Source organism: Micropterus dolomieu, linkage group LG18 (genome assembly GCF_021292245.1).
Source record: "Micropterus dolomieu isolate WLL.071019.BEF.003 ecotype Adirondacks linkage group LG18, ASM2129224v1, whole genome shotgun sequence".
Lineage (NCBI taxonomy): Eukaryota > Metazoa > Chordata > Actinopteri > Centrarchiformes > Centrarchidae > Micropterus > Micropterus dolomieu.
In genome coordinates, this window is record NC_060167.1 from 34065811 (window position 1) to 34089428 (window position 23618).

Below are 23618 nucleotides of genomic sequence, written 5' to 3' on the forward strand. Positions count from 1 at the left end.
GAGCAAATCTGCTTCCAAAATCTGGTGGAAAGCCTGAAACCAGACAACCGGAGGCTGTTCAAACAGCATATACTGCTCACATATTGTTGACACTGTTCTCCGCATTTAATCCAAGTTGTCTCCTTTTTTTCTATTATGTTTGTGACTTATTTTATCTAGTGCTGGAAGTTAATGGGCCCATGTATAAGAGTCCACAGCTTTCATACTGAAAGAGCTAGCCTAGTACCCTAGCATGGGTGAAAGGATGTGTGGAAACCAAAATTTTTTGCCCCCGTATAGAATTTTTCTATGATGATACTTGCAGTGAAATGTGCATAAGAATATTTTTTTGAACTGATATATATTGATATTATAAATATTAAGAATGCACACACTGGATTCTCAATATTTATTTTATTTTAGTTTGTGCGCTGCAGTGAACACACGTCCCTGTCAGGCACACACAGAGCGCACTGAGATGCTGCGGGGGCCACAAAGACAAACCAGTGACACCTCTTGCACAATCGCTATACTTCATCTTCACTATCTGTCCTCATCATAATGCAGGCTAAGCATTTCAAAACCAAGATTTCAAAAAATGTATTTACTTGTCAAAATTCCATCTTCAATGATATCCCATCACTCAGGTTGGGCGATATCACTTACTGAATAATCACTACATCATTTTGGCAAGGTGTGAAGTAATCGGTATGATTGCTGCACACACAAATACTACCTGAAACTTGTGCATAATGCTGCATGGTGGCTGCGCTATGGCACTGCAGATGACTATGCGAATAGAAGTATTAAAGAGTGTTCACGGACCACAAAGGTTTCCTGGTTCTTGATGATGGCTGGCTAATAAATAGATTTAGATTCCCTAGAGCTGTGCACTCTTGGATCTGTGTGCAGAACAGGGTCCACCAACCCAACAGAACACCCCCATCTCAGTACAAATACAAAGTAGTCTAGGCTACAACCACTGGGGTTTCTAACAGCCGGCTGTTAGCAGCAGGAATTCACAGAAAAGTGTGTGTTTGATGTGATCAACAATATGTAATGTCTGCCTTTCTAAAGTTGCTACATTCTATTTTGTTTGTGAACCCCCTGCATGAAAAAATGTGCTCACAAGCGCCACGATTTCTGTCTCAGAGAAACACCAGCATGCTGTGGCTTTTCTTCAGACATGTTCAGGCTCTGTTACTTCAACATTCCCGTCTCAGAGGCAGATCAACACCAGCGGCGCACCTTTCATTCAGCGCAGTGAGCCGCATATCGGCACAATCCTCCCGGGAAAAAGGCAGAGTGGCAGCGGCTACAGACAGGCAGGGAGAACAGACAGAGCTGGAAACTCAGGTAAACTCCCACTGCAACGTTACAGTAATAGTTTTATCAGCTTGAGTTTGAACTAATCCATGCTCGTTACATGATCACGGTAACGTAACGTTACATTTACTGCATTTAGCCGACGTGCTACATCGTTAGCTTGTCTGCTGCTTTCAGTAACTATCTTTATTATGTGTGTGTCTTTCATCGGAGGCTCAGCAATGTCAGCACAGCTAAATGTATTGGATGATAACGAAACGGGCAGTGAATATTATAATGAGATTGTGTCACACTTTATAATAATAAGACCGCAGTAAGTAACTTTGCTGTAGTGTTAGGGGATGGCTCTTCCTCTGGGCTGTTGTCACTGTGAAGTTGCAGTATTGTATATTATGTGGGTCACGTTAGTTACAGCGACTGAGAGGTGGAGAAGCTGTGTACCTGAGTATTGGTAAAACCACAATAAACCTAAACTGAACATTACGAAGCAAACAGCGGCAGGTCCAAGCTACTGTAGCGTTAGCTGGCTGCTCCTGGCTGCATCACTATAGGCTAACGTTAGTAAACAAGTCGCTCCACATTTGCTTTTTACCGTTACATCCTCTCTGCAGGCTAAATCAATAGTGGTACACAGGATAGTAAGATGGGTCGCGTTAGTTGGTGAAGTAATATAGAAAGCGATATAACTTTGCACCAGATAACATCAGCAACTGCTCGGTGTTAGCCGGCGAGCTAACGTGACTTTCTCTGTGTTTCTGCAGCTTTACTAATGCTCACTTTGTTCTTACTCGACATCATCTGAACCTGTTTGGTCTGATGGGCTTCAGCATATAAACCTTTATTTTGTTTGATGGTGTTAGTGGACTGCATGTCGTTAGCTGCTGTGTTGTTGCTGTAGTCAGAGAGAGACTGGGGAGCGCGCACAGGGCTGAATCTGACCCGGAGACCTCACACTAAAAGCAGAATAGTGGCTGATGCAAGCAAGAGAGAACAGGTGTGTTCTTCATTTGTAAGTGAGTTTTGAACCCATTGACAATAAGGCAATGAAAATTTGATTTATTAAAATCAAATACTTACATATAGCCCCTTTAAAGGGGCTTTATGTAGGAAGGTAAAACATATTGTTAATCGCATCAAAGACACACCTGTCGGCTCATTCCCTGCTTGTTGGCACAAACTCCAGAGAGGTTATAGCCTACTTGTATTTGTAATTGCACTGGGATGGGGCAGTGCCATCGGGTTGGTCTGTCTAATGCTTGACCATGTTAAGCACACAGATCCAAGAGCACAGCTCTAGGGAATCTAAATTGACGTATTAGCCAGTCATCGTCATGGGCCAGGAAATCACTGTACACTATAACCCTTCCAATCACGTTGTCTTCTACAGTGCCATAGCGCAGGCATCATGCAATAGGACTGCTGTCACTGGCATTATTTACAGACATTGTTAATTTACACAATCCAAATGTATAGGTGGTGAAGATATGAGTCGAGGTGAGAAGGCAGATCTGTTTGTGCGCCACCATGATGTTTCCACTGAAATATTTGTATTGCAGGTTATGCAGTATTGGATATAGTCCACATTGGAACATAAAAGTAATCTTACTCTTCCCTTTCTGTTACTGACATGTTATTTGTTATTGTTAAACCTAAAGTTTTAATTAAGGAGTTATTATTTTTTATTTTTTTTCAGTCTCAATCAACTTTTTCTAATGTGATACTAAAAAATGCGCGTAACAAAACATTGATTGAAACACGGCTTGTGAGAAACTTAGAGTAGAGCTGCTGCCCCTTCGCGTTGAAAGGGCCAGTTGAGGTGGTTCAGGCCTCTGGTAGGGATGCCCCCTGGGCGCCTCCCTAGGCAGATGTTCCAGGCACATCCAGCTGGGAGAAGGCCTTGGGGAAGACTCATGACTAGGTGGAGAGATAATTTCCTTTCTGATGTGCAGTTGGCACCTTGCATGGCAGCCACTGCCATTAGTGGAATGGGGTTGTGAATGGGGTTAATGTGACATGTATTGTAAAGCGCTTTGATTGGTTGGAAGGCTAGAAAGTAATTAGTACAGTCCATTTACCATTATGGTTTCACATGGGACACAAACAGTGGTCTCCTGCAGCCTCATCCTTAGATGGACTTTGTTGCTCTTTATACTACCTAAGCTGACCTCCTACTTGCACCTGTCATAATTACTACAGCCACTAGAAGTTGATGCCTAACAATAAACATAACTAGAACTGCAAGCAGTTGTAAGCGGGGTCCAAGCCTCTCGGCGCAAGCCGCCCCCCCGGCCCCGCGGAGGGCGTGCGAGTCGATCCGGGCGCTCCGCTGTTGTGCCGCATAAGGTCCCCACGTTAAGTGTTGATGGGCCGTTCCAAACAGAGGCAAAACGTCCTGAAAATGCCATAGGAATGTATGGGATTTAGCGGGAGATTTGAGCTTCGCTTTTAGCGCCACCTTTTGGCCGAATTGCACCAAAATTGTCAACAATTGGAGTTGTGGAGATGTAAAATGCATGTAAGTCAATGGGAGGAGTTAATTAAAATAGGTTTTTGCGATTTCGCGAAATGAAAACGTCATCGCACAGAGGGGTGTCCTATACCATCGGCATCATCCCTCAAACACGTAGACGTAAGGTTTATGAATGTGCGATGTAGTGAGCCGTAGTTATCCTGCAAAATGTCCTTTGGTTGAAAATCCTAATGAAATGAATGGGTTATTTGAGGTTTGATTATAGCGCCACCTTTTGGACGAAGGGCACCAAATTTTTCAGGTGTCATCAGGGCCCCATGGGGAACAATTGACCCAAATTTGTGTCAATCAAACCTTGTGGTTATGGAGATATAAAATGCATGTAAATCAATGGGATTTTTTTTGACGACTTTAATCTGCAATAACAGCACCACCTATGGGCATATTTGGGTGAAGTTTGGTGCCTGTAGTAAGGGGACCATGCTGAACAATTCGGCACTGGTTTCATGTCAGTGTGACTTGCGGTTATAGAGGAACAATTTTGTTGGATTAAATAGCCCCGAATAACGAAATTTTGCACAGGCCCTCAGGGGGGCATCCCAGATTAACGCTCCAAATTTGGTGTCGATCGGCCATTCCAAAGCGAAGATATGAGATAATTTCCTGTTAGTAGCGCTTTTCGCAAACGTTTGCTAGCATATAATTGCAACATTTTTTGTCGGATCAAAATTTCCTCTACAAACTTTCATGAGCTTGGTCCAGAGATTATCCGTGCCAAGTTTGGTGTCGATCAGACTTGCGGCTTCAGAGGTAATTAAAATAGGTTTTTCAGTTTTCGCAATGTAGCAAAAAAAAGTCTAGGCGGAAATGGCCGTGGCCTATACCACGAGATTGAGCTCGCTCCCCCAGACGCGTGGATATAAGGTTTTTTTTCCAAGCCCAAACGCGTTGACCTTGTTTATAGCGCCCCCTAGAGGTAGAAGTGTGCGGATTTTTGCGCCTGAGTTACGTGCAGTGAACTGGACCTACCCTAGGAGTTTTGCGTCCCTAGCAGTTACTGTCTAGGCCGCAGTATGAGTTTTATGCACGGAAGAATAAAATAAATAATAAACGAGAATGAAAACAGTAGGGTTCCCAGCTGCTTCGCTGTACTGGGAACTGTGATGCCTTGCATTTGCGGGTTCCCAGCCCACTTCGGGCTTGGACCCCTAAATATGGGCCATAATAAGCTGCTTGCACAGATGACCTATACGGCCATATTTTTGGGGACGACAGTCTACTTTTGGACTATTGATCAGACAAAACTAATAATCTGAGGACATCCAACCTTAAGATGGATAACCAACTGGGCAAAGTAGGAAGTGGTTCCAAGACCCCAGACCCCCAAGGGCCCCACAAACCCTAGGTTCACACTGTGCCTGAATTTATGTTTCGCTCATATTATATTTATTCCTAAATTACTGAATATCTTTAGTTCAATCAATAAAGAAAACAATTGTTAGTTGCAGCCTGAATACTAACAATGAAATAAGAAAAGTCACCCTCCAGGCCTTGATTACTTGTTTGGATTTACCCTGCTAACAATGAACAAACAGTCCTCCATGCATGTAAACATGGAGAGCTCCAATCCCTACACACTCTGTACAAACTGAGGCCATAATGCACAGTACAAGGTAAATAACCAAAGGGAAAGAGTTGATAGGAAAATAGACTGGTGCTGCTGGAAACTCTGAACTGATTATCTCACCATGATATGATACCTGTTCTTACGGCAACAACAAAAGTCAAACTCAAGTGTGACTAGTAACATATCAAAAGGACAATATACCCGAGGATTGATTGTAAGCAAATGAATTTATTCACAAAGAAAATGACCAAAAATCTAATCAAACTATGGAAGTCTGGAGGTCTGTTGAAAAAGAACAAAAGAAGGGAGGAAGACTGGGACAGCCCACGAAGGGCTGTAGGACCCAGTATACACTCCCCTAAACTATCAAAAGGTTGTGTCCAACCTAACAAAAACAAAACCGTGAAAAAATTAACTACCAGTCCCCCAGCCTTAGAATAAATGCGACAACAAAAAGAAATGGGGGGAAAAAAACCACACTGGTCACAGGGCTGCTTCTGACTCAACGAGAAAGAAAGAAAGAAAAAGACCCTTCTTTGTCCTCCAGCCTTCCTGAAATCGAGAGGAGGAACCGCTCTGCTAACGATCCAAACCAGGAGCATCTGAGAAGAGCAGAGAGTGAGAAAAGGCAAAAGACAAGGGGGGAGGGCATAACACTAGTATTAGGAACTAGTATCAATCCATAGGGGTGCTGTGTGCATTGTAGCACTTAAAGGAGGTGATGATCATGATGCCACTGACAGTGCCCTGAGATACTGTTATATCAACCATAAAAGTGTGACAAATAGTTCTTCCACCCTCCTGGGTTTTCATGGAGCTGTATATAGTAGCTGTACAGACAACAGTAGACACGAGAAGTGAAAAAGAAGTGAACAGACTTCTTCTTTTGACAAAACAAATCACAGGCTGGTGTCTGGTCAGGCTACACAGCATGCATCCAAACTCGGTTGCAAATGCAGGTGTGTGTGTGTGTGTGCGCGCATTTGTGCATCTTTCCTTTCCTTATTTTTTTTTAGTTTTAGTAGAATTTTTTTACTTCAGACTGAGGACATTTCACATGATGAGGTCATTCTGATCGTCAAAAATAATAATTTGCACTCACAGATGCACAATTTATATATTTTGATAGGGCTGTCAATCCATTAAAAATATGCTTTGATTGATTGCGGTTAATCGCTGTGGTTGAAGGGGCTGACAGGTACTTGGGTGCAATGTGTGCCGGCCTGGCATGTGCTCCTTTTCTCTTTGACCACCATGTAGTGGACACCCTTCATTTCGGGCTATAGCGGTCCACACATTGTTCTATGGACTCTTCCTCTTCATCTGTATCCATATCTGAAGAACCCAGCAGGAAGACAGACATCCTACTGCTCTTTGGTGGCTGTTTCTCCGTTGTCTGTGCAGATGGTTGTGGTACAGGCCTCTCTCCCACCACCAGGTTGCTTACTGATGCTCCCACCACACTCCTTTCAGCTTTGAGAAGACACTTCAGGTCCTTTGACCTGGGGTCAAGTCCAGTAGCGATCTTCAGCCATGTGAGGTTAGTGCTGTATTTCCGGTTAGCTAGGTCTGAGGTAAAGAATTTCTTGAAGCTCACTTTTTAGAGTTAAGGGCTCCTTAACTCTGAATAAGTGGTACAGGGCTAGCAACACCACTGAACATTAGATATACTACTCTTCCCCCAGCAGTTCAATTTCATATTTGCTATTGAAAGCACAATGTTTTAAACATGCCAGTAAATTGTTATTTATTACACAGAGAATGAAACTCACTACCTTCCTGTGAGTATGCTACACGTGCACAGAAACAGAAGATACAGGGAGAGAGAGAGGGCGAGAACACACACGCACAAGGTGACAGAGAGCACACACCGAAGACAGAGGAAGAGAGAGAAAAATTTAGATTTGTTTTGCTGGATTCGCTTGACCATCTCTAGACTAGAATTCCATCTTGTTGGAACCTCCTGAACGAGTCATTCTGGATCCTGTCCAAGTGAAACTTGTTGTTCTATTAGTCCTGAACATTTGATGGAGTATGCTTTAAACAGATGGTATTATGCTCATTTTCAGGTTCAAAATCTTAATTAGGGGTTGTACCAGAACAGGTTTACATGGTTTAATTTTTTTGTCACCCTGCACATTGCTGCAGCTCCTCTTTTCACCCTGTGTGTTGTACGCTCCGCTCTTGAACTACAGAGTGATGCATCTTACTTGTACAAAATCTTTGTTGGGAGTTGCACATACGCAGTTCCCAGGTAAGGACTACTAGCCAATCAGAAGCAGAATAGGGCGGGTCGTAAGAAACAAGGTAGGGTGATCCTAATGAAAGCCACTTCAAGCTGCGACCGTAACCTTGCAGATGGTATAAGTTATTACCAGTCCACAACCACACAACATCATTGTTCCACATCTTACCATCAGGACTAAACGTTGAACTGTTGCCGGTGTTCTGACGATCTATGCTGCCTTGCCGAAAAATGCTACCATAGCGCAAATCGATAGACTCGACTCTACTCGGCCCTGCTCCGTTTTCCATTGCAGATAGTACCCAGAGATAGTACGTAGCTTGTCGTAATAGCAACACCACACACAACTGCCGCGACATAATCTTCAATGCGACACACACACCAGCGATCCACACAGCTTTCTCTTTTTTAAGTTAAAACATTTCAGCGTTACTCAGAATGTAAAGACAGATAAGCGGTATGAAAACCTTCCAGCTGTTTTCCTCTGCCGTTGTTGCTGCAGCGGGAGCAGAGGGCTCTGTGAGCGGGCGGCTGGTCGGCCTCACACGCTCCTCCCGTGGGTTGGCGCAGGCTTCCCCCGCAGCTACTTGCGGAGCTCCTCAAGCACATTTTTGTTCCGCCATCACTTCTCGTAAAACTGTCAATATTCGAAATCTACACAGCTGATTTCTCACCTCAGAACTTCTCAGAAGTGGATTTAGTGATGAAATTCCATACGAAAACTGTAAAATATAAAACTTCCTGTTGCTGGCCTCTGTCTGGTGCACACAAAGATGTTGCAGTGAATAGTGACGATTCTCTCTGACCAATCAGCAGTCTGTCGTGTTTTCATGTTACATTTTAGTATCCCTCAGCTCGCTTGGAACCTCGACGGAGGTGAGGTGATACAAAAAAAAGTAGTAGCTTGGTTTGAGGGCGTGCCTGACCCCACTAGCCGCTTGGCAAGCTTTATGACACGTTTTCATTGTGACGTCACAAGTAAAGGAAGTGAAGGGCTGGACTACAAACGAGATGTTATCCAGCGGTCCAGAGCAGAGCTTTCTGTGGGAGATGGGAACTCCCTTTGGGCTGAACTTTGGGATTTTTCACTTTGCAAACCTGTTACATGCACAAAAAAAGAGATAACTCAATAAAGGAGAGGGGAAAAGCCAAAAACCATAATACCACCTCTTTAAGTGCCAGAAAGTCTTGTGACATTTGGCTAGAACACTTTCATGAAGGGAAACCACGACTGTTCTTTGCAGATTATGGGCAGTCAAGGTAGGTTTTCATATGGAAGTAGTCTTATAAAAGTCTCTAAGGCCCAAGTCTGTTCAAAATTAAATCTTACATAGTAAGGCTGTACATCCAGTACAGACCAAAGAAAACATGGCTATCATGTTTGAGGGGATGGTTTCAATCCTCAAGTTTTGGTTGGATCACTGTTATCTTAATGGAGACAGAAAATCTAAATTTGGTCAAATGAAGAAGCCTGGAAGTTGGTTCGGAACATATTTCTCTTTGAATGGCATCATTGGAGGTTTTAGCTGCCCACCAATGCAGACACTACGGCCAGTTTTCATGTATCAGTTGCTCTTCTGTCCTAAAACTCAAACTAACTAAGTTGTCCAGGCTGTCAGTGGAAGAGAAGCAGCTGGTGACTCCATGTGTTTTTAAGGGACACACATGGCGGTTTTCACCCGGTCTTCTCAGGCCAGCAGAGGGAGTTGGCAGAGACGAGGACTGTGTGAGTCATTGGGAATTAACAGATACATGAAATTTGGAGGAAAATGGGGAAGTGAATCTCATCTAGTTTATTTTGTTTTTCTGTCCACTTGAGCTAATACCCATTGGCTGTTGCTGTGGCTTCTATCCAGGTTGTCTCACCCAGTGGTTCTCTATGCCTCCCTTTGTAAGACAAAAACTCCCAATCACACCCTTTATAAACACATTTTGTGATTTGTTTGTAGTTGACGGCCTAAGCAATGGAATACTTATTAAATACATGGCATTTGCTGTAAAGCCCTGATTAATTTTACACACAGATTGACACAAAAGAGAAAAAGCTCTCCCACTACACTGAAAGTGGACTAATGAGGGCCCGTCCCACAGTTTAAATACCACTGGACTAGCCCCTTGTTGCCTCACCCAGCCCATAGATAGATACATCCGGCTTGTGAAATGCGTCTATCCTGCCATCTTGCAGAGGGGTTCTGGTCAGTAGCTAAAACAGGGCGGTCAACACACAGGATGAAAAGAGGTGCTTCAGCAATGTGCAGTATGACAAAAATATGGTGGTTGAAAATTAAACCATGGAAGCATGTTCTAGTACAAACCCTAAATAAAATTATGACCTTGAAAATGAGCATAATATGGCCAGTTTAAGTAAAGGTTGTCCCAAAGTTTGTGTTTTAAATGCAGAGTGCATTCTTGAGAGTATGATGGGTCCAGCTAGATGTTGGAAAACATTTCCAACACTGGGTTCCAACACCTGAGCAGACCTACTTAAATGGTCCGAAATAAATGCCATGATCTGTTGGTGCTTGCTGCTGCTCTTGAGATGAGTCTTGGTTCCTGAAGGAAAACATACCAACAGTGTTTGTTAGTGTATGGACGAGACAGTATGTCTTTGAAAATACCGTACAGTTCCTGTCATAGAAAACCACAAATAATATGAACTGTTTTACAGTGGGGGAAAAAAATTTAAAAAAATTATTTGATCCCCTGCTGATTTTGTACGTTTGCCCACTGACAAAGAAATTATGAGTCTATAATTTTATTGGTAGGTTTATTTGAACAGTGAGACACAGAATAACAAAAAACAAATCAGAAAAATGCATGTCAAAAATGTTATCAATAAATTGATTTGCATTTTAATGAGTGAAATAAGTATTTGACCTCTCTGCAAAACATGACTTAGTACTTGGTGGAAAAACCATTGTTGGCAATCACAGAGGTCAGATGTTTCTTGTAGTTGGCCACCAGGTTTGCACACATCTCAGGAGGGATGTTGTCCCACTCCTCTTTGCAGATCTTCTCTTAAGTCATTAAGGTTTCGAGGACGACGTCTGGCTACTCGAACCTTCAGCTCCCTCCACAGATTTTCTATGGGATTAAGGTCTGGAGACTGGCTTGGCCACTCCAAGACCTTAATGTGCTTCTTCTTGAGCCATTCCTTTGTTGCCGTGGCCATGTGTTTTGGGTCATTGTCCTGCTGGATTACCCATCCATGACCCATTTTCAATGCCCTGGCTGAAGGAGGATCTCCACCAAGATTTGACGGTACATGGCCCCGTCCATCGTCCCTTTCATGCAGTGAAGTTGTCCTGTACCCTTAGCACAACAGCCCCAAAGCATAATGTTTCCACCTCCATGTTTGACGGTGGGGACTGTATTCTTGGAGTCACAGGCAGCATTCTTCCTTCTTCAAACAAGGTGAGTTGAGTTCGATTTTGGTCTCATCTGACCACAACACTTTCACCCAGTTCTCCTCTGAATCGTTCAGATGTTAATTGGCAAACTTCAGACGGGCCTGTATATGTGCTTTCTTGAGCAGGGGGACCTTGCAGGTGCTGCAGGACGTCAGTCCTTCACGGCTTAGTGTGTTACTGTTTTCTTGGTGCCTATGTTCCCAGCTGCCTTGAGATCGACAAGATCCTCCCGTGTAGTCCTGGACTGATTCCTCACTGTTCTCATGATCTTTGCAACTCCACGAGTTGAGATCTTGCATGGAGCCCCAGGCCGAGGGAGATTGACTTCTTTTTCTGTGGGCAGGTGTCTTTTATAGAGGTAACAAACGTGATTAGGAGCACTCCCTTTAAGAGTGTGCTCCTAATCTCAGCTCCGTTACCTGTATAAAAGCTACCTGGGAGGCAGAGATCTTTCTGATTGAGATTTGGTTATTGTCATTTAGAATATAGAACCTTGTCATTTGGTTATGACAAGGTTCTATATTGAGTAGATATGAACAATATTATTTATTACAAGCACACTGCTTGTCTGGAAGGTACATTTGATAAAGACTGTCACTGTCCTTCTGCAACTGCAGGTATCAATGTGAGGCATGATTTAATGAAATAGCTGCAAGACAAACTGGAAGTCACCTCCTCAAACCCCTGATCGCGCAACACCACTGAGTCGACAAGTACCCGAAAAACCCCTGGGCTGCTGGAGCCCTCACATTCATTTTTACCTCACAAGGCAAACTCGAACACGCCACAGAACCTCACACAATCGATAAGACTTGCTAGAATGTGGCGGTCCTTGCTCACCTCATTGTTGTGACGATGCACAGCTGTCCTGTTACACTTCAATTGTGTGGGAATGTTAATCCTTCCAAAATTCAAAAGTTTTAGGCAGCTGTCCATATGCGTCTTTGATGATGTCTTATGCTCTTTCACCTTCTCCGATAGGTGATGCATGCCGCCTCTATGCCGCCGCCATCAGGATGGAACAGAATACAGGTGTGGTGGCCTTTTATTGTGGCCAGCCTTAGGCACACCTGTGCAATCCCCATGCTGTCTGATCAGCATCTTGATATGCCACACCTGTGAGGTGGATGCATTATCTAGGCAAAGGAGTGCCTCACTAACACAGATTTTGACAGATTTGTGAACAATATTTGAGAGAAATAGGCCTTTTGTGTACATAGAGAAAGTCTTAGATTTTTGAGTTCAGCTCAAGATGAATGGGGGCAAAAGCCACTGTCAATGAGGTTCTGAAATCAAGAAACATTAGTGCCTTTACTCGTCTGTGTACACGTTATTTGTGTGTTGCATGCTGATGCTTCTGTGTCACACACTCTAACAGCCTGTACAATCTCTCTTCTTCTTTGAATGAAGCTCTTGGTTGGTTTTATTATGGAAGAAAGAGAGTCCAATAATTGGGATAGATACAAGATTATATTTTATTTCAGAAGAGGCCTTTGATATCACTGATAGTAACTTGGCTTTTTCATCTTTGATTAGACATGAAAGCGCCATCAACACAATGTGGCACAGCAGTGAGCCCAGGCTCACTCTTCTGTTTTAATGACCATTTGCTTTCCATTTGCATAATATGTGGCAGTAAATAGAAGCCTTTGCTTTAGATCAAAAAATAAATTCATGCATTTATGTATATCTATCACTGAGTAGACAGAAATGGGCTATGATGATTACTTTCTGAGCTGACATGAAAGCCAAATTAAAGTTTGGTAACAAAGCTTGTCAAATCTTTCTGAGGGTTTGTACCTTATCAAGGTTTGGCTTTGATTGAGTTGTCGGTCACACTGAAAGTAAATTGTGGTGTTTGTGTATAACTTTGACTCATATGCCCTTTTTGAATGTATCTGACTGCATGAATCAACACAGGCTTTTGAAATTGAATGAATCTGAGGAACAATATATGGGGAATAAAAGGAATGTATAACACTTCAAATCACGCTGAGGTTTTGCCATCCTTCCTGCAGCTAGAAATGACTGAGGTGAGGCTTTTGAACCTGGGAATACATGGAGAAGCTACAGTCAGGACTGCTGCGCTTTGTTTATGGCTTAGAGGGTGGCTGGCTGTGTTTGTCTGAACACCTTTTTATTTAGCACATTCAATTAACCACAGCATACCCGTTGATTACCATGATGGATACACTTTATTTTCAGCTGGGGAATCATGAGCCAAGTTGGTAAACTGTAACTGCTGCGGTGTTGCGGTGGTTGTTCTCTGGTTTGTCTCATGCTATTTGTTAGAAGATCAGCTCATTCAATTTGCTGTGCATTTATTGTGATTCTCTTTTATGTCATTGTTTTTGCCTCCTACTCCCCAAATATGTGTGGAGTATGATTCACTGTCAATGTTCTTTATATTCTGGATACTGCTTATGTGTCAGAGTTCTATACACAGAAGACCTGCAGCCTTTTCTGTGTCATTCTCATTAGGTGCTCAAAGATCTCCAAATCTGGCTGGTGATCTGTCTCTTTTGCTCTAAACTGAACCTTCCAGGCTGCACAGTACCCCTGTTTTAGCTTTGTAGGTGTGGGGTAAATACTGATTTTTCTTTTCTTAATTTTTTTGGTATTTCCAATCGGAATGACAATAAATTTTAAAACACATATTTTCAATGTTACATAGGTGGAAAAAGACAGTCCTTAAAGTTTGTTTTATGCGGGAGTTAAAGGACATATCCTGATCAAAGATAATTCAGAGATTCCTTATGGTAGTGCTGGAGGCCTGGGCAATGCCATCTAGAGTAAATATATCTTTGGATAGCATGTTTCGGAGACTGTGATTCTTACTGCTGAATCATTAATAGCTGCAAGCATGAAGGCCTGGGGCTGACTGTGAAAGTATCAGGCATGTTTGTCTTATTATAATAATAATTATTATCATATGCAGCCATTTTGCTACAGTTACGCTTCACACAACAGCTGCAGCTGTGTTTGCGACCTGGCCTTTCTTTTCTTCACGAGAGGGAAGACTATAGAAAGTTGCGTGCCGCTTGCAGAGAGACCCCAGCTGCAGTAGTGCATGGATCTTGCGTAAAATTCATCCAGCCAGAGAGAACGAACACGAACCGTTCAGTGTGTCGGCACCGGAGAGGGAGTGGGGCGGACCAGGGAAAGGAGCGACTGGCCCGCTGCGGACGGTCGGTGATCGTTCCCTCTGGCTGGATGATGTCTGACGCTCCGCATGGTCCATGATGATAGAGAAATATAGAGATTAATGTCAAATGCATGCTGTCAATATTTTAGAGACCCCCCCAAAATATCACAAATCACGCTTTTAGGGGAGCTGATGTCTTATTAAGGGGAGCTAAGCTCACCCTGGCTCCCCCATACTTCGCACCCTGCATAGCCTGTTAATAAAGACATACTAATCGTGTCTAGTAATGAATTGCTAACTAAGGGTAAAACGTATTTATGCGGCCTAGTTGGGATGTGGTTCAAGAGACAGGTTGATGGCTTAGATGAAGAAAACACTGAAGTTAGCTGGTGAAAATCGATGGGAGAAAAAGCAGATTCAATATATATCTGGTTTTACAGCTGTTTCTAAGGTTCCTGAGTTAGAAGATAAATTGTTACCGGTTGAGGGGAGATGGTGATCAATTTTGTCTCTAATAATAAGAATTCCATAATTAAAGAAGCTCATGAAGGCATTACACCTGAGGGCTATAGGAATGCAGTGCTGAAAAGTAACATGTGGAGGTTTTTATATTTCTCTATTACTGATGAGTAAGGGGCTACTCTAGTGTTACGGAGGGCCTATTTGTTTTAAGACTATCTTGCTACATTAAACATGATTCTTCCAGATTGGTGGAATGCCATTTCCTTTCAAGTGGTTGTGATGTTTGCTTTAGTTTGCAAATTTAGAGGTTATACCATATTAGAATAAAGAAAGTATAATAAAGAAGAAGAAGAAAATGTAGACCTGAGAAGAGCTTTTAATCTCTGTCTGGTTCAGTACACACAACCACAATCATGGGAAAGACTTGTGACTTTGACACCCTCCACAAGGATAGCAAAGCCTATTCAAGAACTTGGGGGAGCTTCCCAAGGGGTGGACTTAGGCTGGAAATGAGCTACAAGTGTTGAATTCCTAGTGTCAAGCCACCCCTGAGTGACACCTGACAGTAATACAGATGAGCTGAAGACCGTCACTGCAACCTGGGCTTCAATTACTCCTCAGCAGTGCCACAGGCTTGTCTTCATGCAACGCATTAATTAATTCATGCAAAAGTACTAAGTGCATTAATTAACCTTTTTCAGAACTTTTCAACTTTTCAGAAGGTCAACATTTCTGTATTATGCATTCTTTATTCTAATATTTTGAGACAGACAACAGATTTTTGATTTCCATGAGCTGTAAATCGTAATCATCAAGATTAAAACTGAAAAAGGCCTGAAATATTTCACTTTATATGTAATGAATCACATGGGGGGCGAGGGTAAGTAAAAAAACTCCTTTAATTTCTATGTTACATACAGGTAAAAACTCTCCATACACATTTGATAAATGATTTGCCACATTTAAGCTGCCATACTTACCTTCCATCAATTTACTATGGATTAATGGCTTTCCGTGTTGCCCTGTCTGAGTTCAATGTTCCAATTCTTCAAAAGGATTACTCATATTCAAATTCAATCAAAATTGAATTGAATTGAATCATAGAAAAACCAGGGCATGCTACTGACATGAAACCCCTTTTTTCTGGACATGTCACTGTCTTATTCTTTATTTTTTCACTTCTTGGCTTGAATGTCGACACGGGAAACCTTTAAAAGCTGTTATTATTTTTCAACTTGGTCTAACTGTAGCCTTGTTTTTGTCGACATAATTACTCCTCCTTGGCTCTACCTGAACTGCAGCTCACCTTAACACTAAATGGAGTAATTAGCCTGTGGAGACCACCTCCGCCTTGACTAGGCTACAAATAGATCCTAACCCGTAGAGAATGTCTGGCATCACACACTGGTGTGAACCACAGGTAGACAGGCCTAATGAATGAAGCCTATATGTACCGGTACATGTGTGGAGGAGAAAGAGAGAAATGAAATGTAGTGCTGGGGATGGAACCTTGCTACTCTTTGAGTACTGACTGAATTATATCCATATCAGCAAGTATAGAAACCAGTCAAATCCTGAAAGTTTGAACTGAATTCCCTTTTCCTTGCTTCATATGTAATAATGTATTTGCTGGCGTGTTTTACAGTCCATAGTCATTTTTCACAAACAAACAATTACCTACTGCATAGATGTCAGTTGTGGCTGGCTACCAGTCTTCATGCCAACCATTTGTGTGCCTTTGTATGTTTCACAGCACAGACTTTGACTGAGCTCAAAACTTTGGTTATTATCACCCAGCTTTTCTCTTTGTTTGTTGTTTGTGAACAGATCAACCTGCAAGAGGGCACTAGGGCAGAAATAAGTCGAGGGCCCAAATTTAGCCCATGTGTTAGGATAGTAAAAGGATGCCATAATCACTGAAAATGCACCGACTATGAGTCACAAAAGAATATTACAACACAAAACATTATCTACAAATAGATAAAAAATCCGCAAACTTTATGATTCACAAATAGAAATCAGTGACTTGTCCTTGAAAACCAGAATTTGAATGAATCCAGTGTGATTTGTCTGCAAGTGAAGATCATGTTTACACAAACAAACACAGCCTACTAATCTTGAAGCAGTTAGCCATCAAAATAGGAGCAGCCATGCAACGGACATACCGTTGTACAAAAACTCACAAGACTTAACATAAAATTATCAACATGCCCAACCTGCTTGGAAGTAGTCACTTCCTGTTGCCAGTAGGTGATTCTCAGGTGTTCAGGACGGGACTCTTCAATCATCTAAAGTTTGGTGCAGAGGTGAGCATGTTTATTACACTTACAAGAACTTCCTGTTTCATGGCGAATGATCAGTGCTACGCTACAGACACGCCCTTCGATGAACACTCACCGTTTGTGCAACTTTTCTTTACCAATATCTTTCCATTGCGCAGCGAACATTTGAAGTCGATCAGATTAATTTTGTTGGAGGAGTTTGTTAAAGTATGGAGCGTGTAAATGACCAAAAATGACCATAAAATTCAAAATGGCCGACTTCCAGTTGGGTTTTAGGGCATTGCTCCAAGATGCTTTTTTGCATCATCTGTCCATTGTTACACCCTGCCGCTGTTATCTCTGTCAGAGCAGCAGACCAGCGGTCAGCACTAGTACATAAAGGCTACAGATCGTATCTTCACAATCCAGAAATATGCATGGCAACAGCATGACATGTAGAAACATCTTGAGGTTGCAATAAACATTATAGCGTCTGTTGAAAATAGTCAGAGATTACAGTAGCCTAATCATGCACTACACAGAAATCCAGCAACTTTCTTTTTGGCGGCCTTTTGCCTGCAAACAGGAGATTATTTCAGCCCTCAGCTTGATGAGTGTTTCATCAATCAGTCCCTTCGAAATGACACAGTAAAATTTATCTCATATAGTCCCCATTACACCTGTCATCACAGGACTCTACAGATGGAATGACGTGCAGACTACATAGTGGGCACTGTGAAATACAGCAGATTAGTGCTGAATACTCTGGTTCATATTACAATAATTTGACGTCAACACCTGATTGTACTCGTTTTGTCACGATTATAGCAGCTGAACTGGTGTGATGCGGATCGTCTCGGACATTATCTGAATACTAAGGGTTTTGTAGGCTGTGCATAAATCATCCCGCCCCCCACCAACTAAATATTTTCTCAGATTCAGAGACCAGCACCCGCATGAACATTTTACCACACCTCCACTGGTCACTGTAACTGTGTGTTGTAGTGATGTACGAGTGTTTTCTTTAACAACTGACTTTGATGAATAGAGAGGCTGCTGTCAGTAATTTAAGCGTTTCCATGTGTGCAGTATGTCAAAACAAAAGTGATAGCATTTATAATTTTGTTCAGGATATTTCAGGAGGACGGCTGCTTTACTCAGTTTATACAGTTTTACTGTATAAACCTGGACTGTGTGTGAGACCTTTTGGACGTGTAGAAAAACACAATTAATTAACATTAGATCCCGAGAGGTCCTGTCGGCGTGTCGGGAGATTAAAATACTAATTTCTGTTGCTGTGCCTAATAGTCTCTCTTAATGGGGAAACTCTTCACCCTATTTCACCCAACCGCTATTCAGTGTTCATTTTTATGATCCTGCCGGCCCATCTACACATCACATTCAACAATAACAACATCAGTGATATCAAAGTGAAGTCGAGCATTTGATCATCTTAAACAACTAATGTTTATGAAATCAGCAGGAACACTGTCGAGTCCTGCTCCGACCATGGGTTGGTTGTATTGTCCAGCTGCATGTCACGCCTATTTTAAACGTCACGGCTGCAGAAAAGACTTCCGCAAAGGATACACCGGTGTATCCTTGCTTATAGCTCCTCCAGCAAACCTCCTCGATCCTCGCTCTCGAGGTGCATTTTGGGAATTGAGATGTCCTTCAAGATGGCGCGCTCAGATCAATTTCCGCGTCACAGGCTCCAGGATCGAGGAGGCACAAATTAGGGAAATGAGAAAGACCCTTGGAGATTCGCTTTCCGTTGTAGCTGTCGGGGGTCAGAGGTTGTGAGGAGAGGGATTTGCTTTAACTACCCCTTCAGCTGCTTCTTTTTTATTTTGCTTTTTGTCTCCTCCACTTGCTCTGAAGCTAAAGACTTTCTGTGCCCTTGAAGTTCAACTTTTCTTCCCTCTCTGACTCTCATTGTTATTTTGCAAAGCAAAACTGAAAAATGTGTTTGTATGGACCTGTTTGTGTATATTCAAATTTATGGGTTGCATTGCCCGGTTGCAGTAATAAACCCCCCAGCATCATGGATTTGCTGTGTGTGTGTGTGTGTGTGTGTGTGTGTGTGTGTTCATCTTCTTAACCAGTCATGTTCATGCTCTCCCACTGGAAAACACTCTTGTTTCACTTTTGTTTGTTGTTTTTGTTTTTTTATTTACTGTTTGTTTTTCCTCATCACCTTGTTTCACCGTGTTTTTAAATGGTTAAGCTTTTTTAATAATCGCACTTCTACTTGGTTTAAAACAGTTTGATTTTTTTTCTACCTGGTATTAATATGGACTATGTTTCTGGATATGGCATACAGAATGCAATCTATCACCCAAACTATATCTAGAGATGGTCTGGCTCATATTGTGATCTGATCTCAAGCAAGTGTAAATGACATCTGTGCAGCTTGTCTACATTCAGAATAAAAATATCTACCTAATATAAATCTGCTAGTTACTAAGCTACAGACGAGCCCTCTCTCTGCAAAGAAAAATAAGTAGAGCCCATTTGGCCATTTGGAGCCATCAAGACTGTCTTATACACAGGAATAAAGGGATTTGGACCCACGTTCAGAACACACAGGCAGAGCGATTGCAGTTTCTAGTGTTTATTAAGAAATAAATTAAGAGGGTATACAAGCTTAGAAGATTGTGAGGCAGGCGAAGATCAAAACCAAGTAAGCAGTGCTAAACACTAGAAAACAAATCCAGAGGGTATAGGCGAAAAATCCAAAGTCCATAATCCACAAAAATATCAAAAAACACAGGTTAACAAGGAACGAGGAAGAATGCTAAGACAATCAACACTCAACAAAGAAAAGACACAGACTTAAATTTACATGAGGGAGGTGATAAGCAAGTTACAGGTAGAAATAATCGGAGAAGAGTAAAGCAATCAAACCAGTGGAAAAACATCAGAGCAGGGCCGGAAGCGACAAGAAACAAGGAAAGAAAAATAACGTAAAACAGGAAGTAAAGAAAATGACAGCACAAGACGGAGACAAGAAACCACATAAAAAAAAATAAAAACAGCAACTACCAAATAAAATCCCCAAACCAGAACAAGGTGAGAGACTGCATCACCACTGCAGGCAAAACTGAGAATGCAGTGGGTCAACCACCTTTCACAGGGTGGGCGATGCGATCCCCAGTCCACAAGTGGCCTTCTGTGTGACACTGAACCCCAAATTGCTCATGATGGTCAGCACATCACCTTGCATGCAGTGAAAGTATGTTCATGAATGAAAGTATAAGAAGCAAATTAGACTGCACTTTGGATAAAAGGGATACATTAAAATGCAGCCATTGGTTAGATCCAGGTGTAAATGAAAAGACATCAGATGTCATTACCCAGATAACGTGTCCACATACAGACACAAATCTTGATACCAATTGAAAATAAGGTCTCAGACTTGCAAAGACAACGGTTAATTCAGTGTGCCAGCATGTTGGACATCATTCTTTTTTAAAACAGCTTATAGTTTATGTAAGATATTATGAATCGTTATGTTTTTATTACCTTAGAATGAGCCATTTCTACAGTAGCCCAAATGGACAAACTAGGGGTGAGCAGTGCATTTGTGTGGTGTCAGAGTAATCAAAATCTTTTTCTCCTCTTTAAATCTTAATTACAAAAAAATAGAAATAAAGTGTCCATTGGACATAAAGTAGCATACAGAACTTCAATTCATGCAAAAATTACATATTGTATGTACATATTTTGCAATAATATATGGCTGTTAATTTGCTGTCCATGCAGAGTGAACTAGTTGTCTGCGTTGTTTATATGCTCTGATTATGCTAATCCAACACATCTTTGTGGTAGCGTCCATGTTGATTCCACATTCCGACTTAAGATCAGATGAACACATTGAAGTCAGAAGAACGACTTCACAACTTGAGAAATAGGACCATCCAAGAAGCACATGAATGCACCACGATGGCTGCTATTAACTCTTAAGCATACAATTTGTTGATGTATTAATTCATCACACTGACCAAATGATATGTTGTCACCTGTAAAGGAGGGCTTGGGATGGTATTATTGATGTACATGTGTGTATTTCGGTTAGTATTTCATACTAACTTAGCGTTAGTTAACAGATTGGGGCTGTTTTGAATAGATAGGCCTATATCTCTCTGACTGCTGTGTATGAGCCACTATCGACCTTTCTCTCTCATGACTGATGCTAATGGCTATTTATATTTGCTTCAGCAGCACTCCAATGAAAAAGAGTTTGATTTCATGTTTGGAAGAAGAATTACCCCTGGCTTACGCTGTCATAACGCAGCCATAAGCCTTAATAATCCCAGAGTCAGTTGGGAAAAATAAAACCAGCTCACTGCTAATGCCTCTTACTGGAATCATTTTTATATCTCAAATCTGTTCATTTGTTCGTCATCTTTTCTTTTAGTGTCAAAGGGATGAGTGGAGGTTAAGTCTGTGATTTATTCCCCAAGTCATTCATCCTGCACTTATTGATTCCATCTCAAATTTAACTTTCAGATTGGCACAGACTCCATTAAAAAGTAATAACTGGCTGGGTCAATAAGTGGGAGCTGTCCCAGTAATGTGTAGATTGAATGTAGGTTTATTGGAATGCCCCATTAAGCACTGGCAGGATTGTGGGATGAGGGGATGGAGGGTTGAGGAGGAGTTGGACATCTATCATCCTGTCCTGTGTTCAGCCAACGGTGATGGGAACAGAACAGGGGACAAAGCACTCTTCCAGTAAAGTCCTCATCTCCTCATTTTTATCTCTCCTTTAACAACGAGTCTCAACGAAGAGAGTGGTCAGGGTGTGTGTGTGTGTGTGTGTGTGTGTGTGTGTGTGTGTGTGTGTGTGGAGGGTACCTATAGTGAAATATGGCCTTCCTGTCAGTCTGACCAACTCAGGAAGGAGACATCATTCTCCTTTCTCCATTATCCATACACAGCAGACAGAAAGAGTGAGATATGGCAGCTGATAGGCGTTTGAGCGTGAACCATTTATAAATGTAGAAAGAGATGAGGAGGAAAAAACTGCAAGGAGCTAAATGAAGACAGTTGTGAGCCCAATGATATTCAAATGAAGCCAAACTCAGCCTTTCATACAATACTTGGCCTCCTCCATTGGCCATATTGAACTGTCTGTTGTGAGTCTCTCTTCCCAGTAATTGTTTTTTGTCATGATAGATTGCCACCGGAGAAAACAGCCTGCGATGGAATTTTTCCCTCACATAAAATACAGTAACTATTACCTATGGTAACTTACCGTTACATACTTTAATCTTGAATAAGCAAAGTACTAAAGTGAAATATGCTTAGTTTATTAATAACAGATAAAAGGAGAGCCATTTCAGTCTAAAGGGTTTCTTCTTTGAAGAGCAAAAATGTGTTACATGAATTATATTGCAGTCGACTTTTACATGTGGATTTAAACGCTGTAAGCAATTAGAATCTTCTAAATTGATTGTTGGCTTCGATTTGAAAAAAGATTAAAAAAACATCTTAGATCAAACTCCATTTATTAGGTTTTTGTCTGACCTTTTAACATTTTTTTCTTTGGCTCAGTTTGCTTGCTGAACAAACTCCATCTCTGATCAACACCATGAAATGTGGTTGAAAGCATTGTAAAAAGGTAGTAATTAAATTCAAATAATTTTTATATAAAGCACCAATAACAGAAGTTATCTCATTATACTTTTCAGATACATCAGGTGTAGACCGTACTCTTATAATATTATTTAGAGACACAACAATTACCATCATAAACAATAACTTGGCAACAATGGCAAGGACAAAACCCCTAACTCTTAAGAAAAGTCTTCAGTCTTGATTTAAAAGAACTGACAGTTTCAGCAGACCTGCAGTTTTCTAGGAGTTTGTTCCAGAAATATGGTGCATAAAAACTGAACGCTGCTTCTCCATGTTTAGTTTTGACTCTGGGGACAGAAAGCAGGAGGTCTAATGGTTCATAAACATTCAAACCATTCAGTGCTTTCTAAACCAACAGACAAGAAGCCAATGTAAAAGCCTTAGAACTGGAGTGATGTGATCCACTTTTTTGGTCTTAGTGACGACTTCAGCAGCAGCGTTCTTAATCAGCTGCAGCTGTCTGATGGATTTTTTAGGGAGCCCTGTAAAGACACTGTTACAGTAGTCGAGTCGACTACTGATAAACTCATGGACAAGTTTTTCCAGGTCTCTATTTTGTTGTTTTTCATAATTGATCCAGTGGAAGCATGCAGATGTTAGTTAAACAGAAGAGGCCCCAGAATGAAGCCTTGGGGAATTCCACAAGTCATTTTTGTTAGCTCAGATGTGTGATTAACTATAGACACAAAGTAGTCCTTTAAGTAGGATTCAGACCAGTTTAGTGCTGTGCCAGAAAGTCCCACAGTTGTGGGCAACTGTGTCGACTGCAGCACTGAGATCCAATAATACTAAGACTGAAATTCTGCCACGGTCAGTGTTTAAATGGAGGTCATTGAAGACCTTAACAAGAGCCGTCTCAGTGCTGTGGTGTGGTCGAAATCCTGACTGGACATCAAAACAATTAATTAGTGCCAATGAACCACTAAGCTGTTGAATAACTGCATTTTCATTGATTTTACTTAAAAATGGAAGGTTTGATATGGGCCTGCAATTGCTCATTAGCAATGTGTCTAAATTGTTCTTTTTTAAGAGTGGCTTGATGACTGCAGT

General features: G+C 41.6%; 1 protein-coding gene across 2 annotated transcripts in view; it reads left to right on the forward strand.

Annotated features, from left to right (window-relative positions):
* The first annotated feature begins 1218 nt into the window (after positions 1–1218).
* LOC123987480 (receptor-type tyrosine-protein phosphatase gamma-like) overlaps positions 1219–23618 on the forward strand; it is a 323656-nt gene continuing 301256 nt past the window's right edge. Inside the window, exon 1 of one of the 2 annotated variants that reach the window (XR_006829137.1) lies at positions 1219–1335. The gene's annotated coding sequence lies outside the window, so the exon portion shown is untranslated. The remainder of the gene's footprint in view (positions 1336–23618) is intronic. The other variant, XM_046076427.1, reaches the window with a different exon arrangement.